The sequence below is a fragment of the Schistocerca cancellata genome, chromosome 1 (genome assembly GCF_023864275.1).
Source record: "Schistocerca cancellata isolate TAMUIC-IGC-003103 chromosome 1, iqSchCanc2.1, whole genome shotgun sequence".
In the NCBI taxonomy this organism is placed as follows: Eukaryota; Metazoa; Arthropoda; class Insecta; order Orthoptera; family Acrididae; genus Schistocerca; species Schistocerca cancellata.
Genome location: NC_064626.1, coordinates 1,061,658,859 through 1,061,669,148, shown reverse-complemented (window position 1 = coordinate 1,061,669,148; position 10,290 = coordinate 1,061,658,859).

Below are 10,290 nucleotides of genomic sequence, written 5' to 3'. Positions count from 1 at the left end.
CTACCCGTCCTGCCTTATTTGATCTTAAGTCCTCCAAAGCTCTCTTAAATTATGATGCTAATATTTGATCCCCAATCTCCTCTAAATCGACTCCTGTTTCTTCTCTACCACATCAGACAAATCTTTCCCCTCATAGAGAACTTCAGTATACTCTTTCCACCTATCCGCTCTCTCTTCTGCATTAAACAGTGGAATTCCCGTTGCACTCTTAATGTTACCACCCTTGATTTTAATTTCACCGAAGATTGTTTTGACTTTCCTTTATGCTGAGGCAGTCCTTCCCAGAATCATTACTCTTTCGATTTCTTCACGTTTTTCATGCAGCCATTTCCTCTTAGCTTCCCTGCACTTCCTATTTATTTCATTCCTCAGCGACTTTTATTTCCCGGAACATTTTTGTACTTCCTTCTTTCATCGATCAACTGAAGTATTTCTTTTGTTAGCCGTGGTTTCCTTGCAGTTACGTTCTTTATACGTAAGATTTTCTTTCTAACTTCCGTGATTGCCCTCTTCAACGGTACGGCCTTTTGCGCTATTCCTTATAGCTGTATCTACATTCTTATAGATGTTCATTTCTTATTGCTTCCGTATCCCACTTCTTCGCTTATTGATTCTTCCTTACTAATCCGTTGAACTTCAGCCTACTCATCATCACTACTATATTGTGAACTGAGTCTGTGTCTGCTCCTGGGTACATCTGAAAACCCAGTATGTGATTTCGGAATATCTGTCTGATCATGATGCAAACTAAGTGAAATCGTCCCGTATCACCCAGCCTTTTCCATGTATACTTCTTCCTCTTCTGGTTCTTGAACAGAGGTCGCTATTGTTGGCTTAAATTTATTACACAACTCAATGAGACTTTCTCCTCTCCCATTCCTTGTCCCAAGCCCATACTGTGCTGTAACCTTTTCTTCTACTCCTTCGCATACAACTGCGTTCCAGTCTCCCATGACTAATAGATTTTCATCTCCCTTTACCTACTGTATTACCCTTTCAATATCCTCATATACTTTCTCTACCTATTCATCTTCAGCTTGTGACGTCGACTTGTATATCTGAACTATCGTTGTCGGTGTTGGTTTGCCGTAGATTCTGTTAACAGCCCTGTCACTGAACTGTTGACAGTAACGCGCTCTCTGTCCTACCTTCCTCTTCATAACGTATCGTACTCCCGTCATACCGTGTTCTGCTGCTATTGATATTACCCTATACTAATCTCACCAGAAATCCTTGTCTTCTTTCCAATTTACTTCACTATATCTAGAGAGAGAGAGTCCTTCCATTTCCCCTTTCAGATATTCTACCTTCCCTACTACGTTCAAGCTCGTGATATTCCACGCCCCGTCTCGTAGAATGTTATTCTTTTCTCATGTTCACCTTGTTTATGGCAGTCCCCTCTCGGATATCCGAATGGGCGACTATTCCAGAATCGTTTGCGAATGGAGATCATCATGACACTTTTTGCATTACATGCCACATGGCCTGAGGATGCATGTTATGAACCTTTGTCTTCTGCATCCTCATTGCGTTCATCATTGCTACCTCTTCCTCCTTTTGGGGCAATTTCCAACCCAAGGGACAATAGAGTGCCCTGAACCTCTGTCCGCTCCTCCGCCCACTTTGACAAGGTCGTTGACAGAATGAGGGTGACTCCTTAAGCTGGAAGTCTTCGCCCGCCAATGTTGATTATTTATCAATTTAAACAGTGCCGTGTTTGGAACCCGGAATCGATGACAATTTGATTACTAATCACAGAGCACAATTACTGTGATTAAATATAAGAATGCAGTATGTGCTTGATATTGAGAACAATAAGAGGTCCGTTGTCCACGGTTTGTTTTTAGTTTTTCAGTCTGGAACCGCGCGACCGCTACGGTGGCAGGTTCGAATCCTGCCTCGGGCATGGATGTGTGTGATGTCCTTAGGTTAGTTAGGTTTAAGTAGTTCTAATATAGAAGACTGAAGACCTCAGATGTTAAGTCCCATAGTGCTTAGAGCCACTTGAACCACCCAGATGGCCGTGCGTCTTAAACATCCGTTTACGGAATGGGAAGGTGCATCGACCAGTGTCGTATTAACGGATTAACGATGAATCTCGATGTGCCGGCCAGCCTGGATGATGTTTTTAGATCATTTCCCACGTCCCACTAGTGAATACCGGACTAGTACCATAATCCCACCTCAGTTACAAGATTCGCATACATTTAGAAAACTTTCGCTCACTTTCGCAAGCACGCAGGCAGCTGTGGTACACATACTCCATCTCAGAGATGAATGGGATGTCGACAGGAACGGCATCAGGCCACTCCTTAAAGTAAGCGAGCCGAATTAGTTAATGTCCACGCCGAATCTTCGTCGATGCGGGACAATAGAGAAATAATTTAGCAGGCAATGATCAGGCTATCGTTGGCCCATGTCGACTACGTGCAAAATTCGGCAGTTAGCATGTCAGAGCGGCACGGTTTCTGTGAATGTAGCTGTGGTTATGTGTGTAGCCCAGATCGGAGTGCACTTCAAGCGTTAGCGATAATCACAGCCCCCCCCCCCCCGACTATCATTGGTCTTACAAGAAGACGTTCCCAGCGGTGCGGTCGACTTTTTGTGACCAAATATACGGCGACGTAGGTTAAGATCACAGTTATCACACCCCTCAGCCATTCACCTTGATGACCTGTCGTTTGCGAGTAACTGATGAAACAGAATACATAATTTTGTGTGGCACTGAATATCATCAGAAAAGCTATTTTGGACAGGCTGGCTGTGTGGTGTAAAATAACAGCTTCATATGAAGGGGTTGTGTGTTCGAATTTCGTCAGCTGCAGTATTCTCTTTGTTTTTAAAACTTTATGGAAATGACTTTGACGATTATTTCTTTCGGTTAGTTGATTTTAGTGTAATTTGTTATTTCTTTTCCATTGTCATATTATTTTAATCTACATATGAACTTTTTTTCCCATTTGATTAAATTTTTCTTTGTATTACTCTTTTTCCAATCGGAATTTCTGTGAATAAGAATTTAATTATATTCATCTACTATAACATTCAATTATTTGAAAATTACGATAAATCAGTTAAAAATTGTTTATATTGAACTTTCAGCGGTGTGAAAAATGTATTTCTCGTTACCAGGTGGGCGATTTCTACTTAAATGGTAATCGTCATACAATCATTTAAAACATAACCTAAATACCTATCGTACTATGGACGAAGATTTAGGTGAAAGATGTATTTATAAGTACTAGCGAAATTCATACAACATGAGAGATACATATAACGAACGCAATAATGCGGACGAAAAAGCAGTATGGTGAAACACATGAAATTAAATCGAAATTAATATATAAAATTAATTAAAAACACACGAACGGAAATTTCAAGTGGAAAAAGAATGATAGGGAGAAAAATGAGTTCAAATGAAGAAGTTGATATTATGATTAAAATGATGTGACAAAGGAATTGAAACAAAAAACTACATTTAAATCAAGTAAATGAATAAAAATTATGATCACAGTCACTTCGATAACGATTAAAAAAACCGTCACTGAACCTGGCGGGATTCTAACCCGCAACCTGTTGCATGTACAGATATTATCCTTCCGATTGCACCACCCAACGAGGCCACTTAGACCAACTTTTTTAATGCAGTTGTGTATCACACAAAATGCAGAACTTTTTTTTTCTCCAGCTACTCGCAAATGTGGATCCACCGGCGTGAAAGGCTTTCGTTGTGTGCTACCTATGATTTTAACCTACGTAATCGTTTAGATGGTTTCAAAAAGTCAGTCGCACAGCAGGAGACCACTCCTTGTTAACAGCAAACTCCTGAGCGACCTCCGACTTGTAGCGCAGTTACTCTCATACGGCTTGTATCCAAATCTCTACGCTAGGACGATGTCTCCCCTGTGGTTCTTCAAAGCTTTCTGTGAAAGTCTCCTTGTATCTCGTTGGACAGTTTTGGTCCTTCTACCCTCCAATCGAAACATGGGGAATATAACTGGTAAATGTGCGGATATTTTTATAGGTGACTGAGAACAGTATACTGAACAGCATTACACCAATGTTTACTTCATTTGCACAGTAGTAATTGTAGCTATCAGGAGTAGTATGTTTTTAGATTGGTTGGTGCCTCCTAGTACACGTGGTAAGAAAACCCATTAATACTTATTTTCCCGTGGGTAGCAAATCCGGTGTTGAAGAGTGGACGCATTGATGCATAACGGTTAGTTTCTACTGGCAGGTGTAGTCCACTTAGAGGTGCAGTTAACGCCCATGCAGAAAAAGTGCGACAGTAAATTATGTGGTGTCTTTGTGGGAAGACTGTTCGACGAAGAGAAAAAATTACTAGTACACTGATTTGTGTACATATTAAGGTATTACATATAAAAATATCTCAACTTATACCTGTTACAAACTGTACAGCAACAAAATTTGTATCAATTCTGTAAAACCATGTTTTTCGCAGTAAAAAGCGCACGCATTCGTCAATAAAGTTTTTCTCTGTGAAAAGCGTCAAGCCGTTTTCGACGTATGAGTATTTATTGTCGATCACAGTTTCATGTAGTAAGTATAACAGTGTTAAGGATGTAGTCATCAGTCTGCAGTGACTACTATTACAAGACTAGTGTTAAAATTTCGAGAATATACGTTTCAGAAGGTCAGTACCTTAGTGTCAGTACTAAAATCTTTTATGAGAGGAGTATGGCCAAAATGATAAAAGAGTAAAAGATTAAAAAGAATTAAAATATAAAAATACTCCAAATACCTACCATCCACCCAGACACACACAAACACTCACAGAAATGTATAAATATTTTTATAGTCTGTTCTATACCTTACAACTAGAAGGAGAAATTTAGTGGAATGATCTAAAATGGTAAACAAATAACTGTTGCTGGCTTATAGCTCGATAACTGTTGGATGAGTCAGCGAGTCATCAACACACTAAAACCTCCAGGTTCGTACCGCTCCTGTCAACGGACATACTATATCCTGATAAGTGTGACGTGACGACACGTAAGAGGTATGTGCACATTTTTATGTAATTTAAATGTTGTATCAGTGCTCTTATGGACACTATAAAGATACATGGAACGTAATTTAAAGGTTGATATTATGGACGCTGTAAAAATACATGGAACATTGTTTAAAGGTTTTATCAATGCTACTGTGGACGCTATAGAAATAGGTGGAACGTAATTTACAGGTTGTATCAGTGCTGTTAAGGATGCTATTAAGCACTCCTGCCATTATGCACTATGTATTTTTTTTTTAATATTATGGGACTTAACTGCCAAGGTCATCAGTCACTAAGCTTACACCTACTTAACCTAAATTATCCTAAGGACAAACAAACACACCCATGCCCGAGGGAGGACACGAGCCTCCGCCGTGAGCAGCCGCACAACCCATGACTGCAGCGCCTAGACCGCTCGGGTAATCCCTCGCGGCCACTATGTATTATTTATGGTCCTTACGTATATTTTCAGATTAGTCCGATGATGATGTATTAAGCAAAACGCGTAATTAAAGAAACCTGTGAAACCTGTGACTTCCATGTGCTTTCATAGGGTTCATAATAGTACTGATACAACCTCTAAAATACTATTTCTTGCTTTATACATCTGTCGAAATTAATCACAATTTGGTAATGGAATCCGAAAATAGGGAAAGGATAGAAGTAGCAGAATTACTCCCTGCTGCACACTGTAATCTGGATTGTGGAATATTGATGTACGTAAGATTTCGATCTGGAATTATACGGAAACTCTGCCCTCCTGTCCGACGTATCGGACGAATCCGCAGTATTGTTCCCTTCTTGCTGATTGTGATGCTGTAAGAAACACAGCAACCGCTGATCCGAAGGAAGCGACATGAGATCTATATGTGAGCACTAACAGAAGCGTCGGCTGAGGATGCTACGGCAAGTAATTTATCTAGAGTTTCCTAGGCTGATTTACTAACCTAGGCGGTGAAATTCTCCGACGAGAGGGATATTTACACTCGGCGGACGCTGAAATGGCGCATTTCTTGCTCGTTCAGCCTACAGTGAAATGCAGTAAACGGTTTCATTTTTTTGCCGCGTCTGACGTGACTGCGACCGGTTTCTGGCTGTACCTTCCCTTGTATAAATCACAGAACGGCGTCACTAGTAGTTAACTGGCACCACTTAGTCCTTCGGTTACCAGCAAAACCACAGGAGACTGACGCTGGTTGTTTTATGGCCCGTCCGGATTACCTGCCAGGAAGCTGGGCTCGTAAATAAACCGTATACCGTCGTACGATTTTACAAGCGTTGGGCTTAGTATAGAGCAACACGTAGGGGTGGTCAGCAAATGCGTAAATTTGAAAGCTCAACCAAGGTGTGACAAGGGCGTATTAGAAAAAGTACGTAGCGTCTCCTCCAGCTACAATTTTATGTCAGTTATCAGATGTCAAAGTCGCAATCCATCTCTGGAAAGTTGATTTTTCCCGTACTAAAAACAGAAAAAGGAAAAGAAAATTGAGGACGTGTTACATGACGATCAGTTTGGCTTTAGGAAAGAGAAAGGCACCAAAGAGGCAAACGGACGTTCCCGTTGATAATGCAAGGTTCGACAAAGCCATATGCTGCAAGTTGTACGGACTTCTTAGAAATATAGGGGTAAGTTATAGGGAAAGGTGGGTATTACACAATACGTACAACAACCAAGAGAGAACAATGAGAGTGGAAGCCAAGAACTAAGTCCTCGGATTAAAAAGGGTGTAAGTCAAGGGTTTAGTCTTTCGCCCTTACTGTTCAGCCTACAAGCCGAACAAGCAATATAAGAAATATGAAAGTAATGAGAAGGGCCAAGAGAAGTCTATTAGTATAAAACATAGGCATTAATCTGAGGAAGAAATTTCTGAGAATGTACGTTTGGAGCACAGCACTGCATGGTAGTGAAACGTGGACTGTTGGATAACCGGAACAGAACAGAATGTAGCATTCAGAATGTGGTGCTACAGACGAATGTTGAAAATTAGGTGGACTGGTAAGGAAAGATGAAGTTCTGCGCAGATTTAGAGAGGAATGGAATATGTGGAAAACACTTACAAGGAGGAGAGACAGGGTGATGGGACGTATGTTAGGACATCAGGGAATGACTTTCACGGTTCTAGAGAGAGCTGTAGAGGGCAAAAACTGCAGAGGAAGACGGAGATTGGAATACATCCAGCAAATAATTGAGGACGTAGGTTGTAAGTGTTAGTCTGAGATAAATAGGTTGGCACAGGAGAGGAATTCATGGCGGGCTGCATCCAACCAGTCTGAAGATTGATGACTCAAAAAGAGAAACATATCTGTAAAAACCGCATTACGAAATAAAACGTACATGTTGAGTTTGTACATTCATTAACATCCAACCATAGCACTGCACAGTTTATATCGCCGGCACATAGGCTGTAACTGTTCACGATCCACTGTACAACAGATTGTACGTGAACTTGTTAACTCCGTAGGTGGCAAGGATAATTCAGAACATTGTACCATAAACTCGAGAAGCACTCTGTACATTTTCAATATACTTCAACGAAAATAATCACCTGTTGCAAAAAGGACCGCCGATTCGTTTAAGGAGACGGTGATTGCTTTTCTTTAAATTTTGTTTATTTATTGACACAATAACTTTTTATTTTTATTTTTAGTTTTAAAGCACATCATATTCTCTATTGACTATGGAAGTTATTTATTTTACAGTTGCAGTTTCGGCCTTTGGCCCACTTTCAAGTGGCACTAGTTAGTATTTTGCTTCAGCACATGTGTATATGTCATAATAAAAAATAAGGCTTTTCACTGAAGCAATACAGTAACATCAAACAAGAGCGATCGTTTCACGATGACAGAGCCTGGCACTCGTTTCATGATACCCTATTTCTTTAGTGAAAATATTCATTTCTGACGATGACAAATATACATGGAGAATTTGAAAGCCTGGCAAGCACTGAGGCAACATATTTAGCGATACTACTTGAAAATAACCAAAAAGATGAAACTGAAAATGTGAAATAAATTATTTCTACAGCCAATGGCGAATACAATGGACTTCAAAGAAATAAAAATTAAAAAAATATTCTACATGGCTGTGAACTCCGACCATGAAATGTTACACAATCATCTTTCTTGTCGAACAATCGTAAGTGATTTCAGTCACATTGGTCATCTTCATATGCTACTAGCGACCTAAGTAAAATGATATTGAAATACGCCTGGATAATGTCTAACAGCGCCATTTAGTGAACAGATGTCCGTAAGTTGTGAAACTGACCACTTTACAAAAAATCGCGGAACTATTAAGGATGTATCTGAAAGGAATGTAGAACAAGAGAGGACTGGTAGAGTTGGTAATAACAAGCACGTTTCACGTAACAGCCCGTGTCCGCATCCCTTAGCGTACGGCACTAGGCGTCATTGAACAGCGCCGCGCACCGCCAGGACGGTAGACACGCAACATGCTGTCTAAGTGGTCATGGTAGCAGGCCTGCAAGGCAACTATTTCAATGTATTTTTGACACGAAAGTAAAAGAGGCGTCCAGTTAAACTTTTTTATGACCCTTTTTTAGCAAACGCTGTAGTCGACGTAGCTGCGTGTAATACATGTTTGATAGGTGTTGCGTGGAGGGCAGCACCTGTACATACTGAAGAGTCTGGTTCGCCCTGTGTCAGTGTGTCACCAAACAGGAACACTCTTGTTTTAGTTACTGTGTGAAGCGGACAGGAAATGAAGCGCTAGTCATGGGAGGAAAGGGCAGACATGCACTGTGCTTATTTGAAGGCGGATGGAAATGCTCACGTTGTCCAACGTTTGTACGATCGGCGGTTTCTGAATCGCCGAGTGCCAAATCCACGCCCGCATCTCGTGGTCGTGCGGTAGCGTTCCCGCTTCCCCCGCCCGGGTTCCCGGGTTCGATTCCCGGCGGGGCCAGGGATTTTCTCTGCCTCGTGATGGCTGGGTGTTGTGTGCTGTCCTTAGGTTAGTTAGGTTTAAGTAGTTCTAAGTTCTAGGGGACTGATGACCATAGATGTTAAGTCCCATAGCGCTCAGAGCCATTTGAACCATTTTTGCCAGATCCACGCGCATTTACTGCCATTCAGAAAGGTTGACTTGAGGCCTACTTCGAAACCCAGTGTTTGACGTGGTCGTTAAGATACAGTGCGTGCACCTGAGCTCGGAGCGGAGGCGTTAGCACTGATAGGAAACACACCCTCAACAAGCTTGGGGCGTTTTGCCCAGGAAATGGGTGTAAGTCATTCCACGATGTAGCGTGTGTGGCGTGAGGATGATTTGCACCACTACCGCCTTCAAAATAATCACCCCCTTAACCCTGATGGTTTTCCATGTCGAATTGAATTCTGCCAGTGGTTTTTGCAGAGGTGTGCCATTCAACCGGACTTTCCGTAATCGTGTAATTTTAACGGCTGAGGCATCTTTACACGAATGTGTATGTTAAACAACCACAATCAACACCTGTGGAACGGGAGAAAAATGTCGTGTTGCTAGGGCCTCCCATCGGATAGACGGGTCGTTTGGTGCAAGTCTTTTGAGTTGACGCTAATTCGGCGACTTGTGCGTCGAGAGGGATGAAATGATGACGATGTAGACAACACAATACCCACTCTCTCAGTGGAGAAAATCTCCGACCCAGCTGTAAATTGATAATGATCACGGATATCGCTTCGCTGTCAACATTTCAGCTGACTTGCACTATAATCTCGTCGGTCCGTACATGTTCCCCCGATGACTGAACTCAAACAGACAAGTAATCTTTTAGCAAGAAACTATGCCAGAGTTGTCGGAACATGTTACATTCAACGGGAGATAGCGAATGCAGTGCGAATGCATTTGGATGAAGACTTTGGTGAGAATTCGATAGGGCGCGCTTGGCCGATGACATGGTCTGCACGTTTCCCCGACATGACGCCCACTGATTTTTTTCTTCTGCGGCCACTTGAAATCTGTTGTATATCAAACACTAATTGAGGCTGATGTAGAGCTGAAAAGGGGCATAATGGCAGCCTCCGATGCAATTTCCACTTTACCAGAAGTGCTTGAAAGAGTGCGACATTCAGTTCAGCATCATTGGACGGAGTGGATTCTAGAAGGTAGGGGTAATTTCGAGCACTTTTTGTAATTATTTTCAAACAGAGGTTGTAAAACTTCACCCAGAATTCTAATTCTCCCTGATGCCACAAATACACTGAAAACGTTGCGCTACAGACTTGCTACTATGACGGCATGGATGGCGCGTTGTGGCCTACCCTCTTGGCGGCGC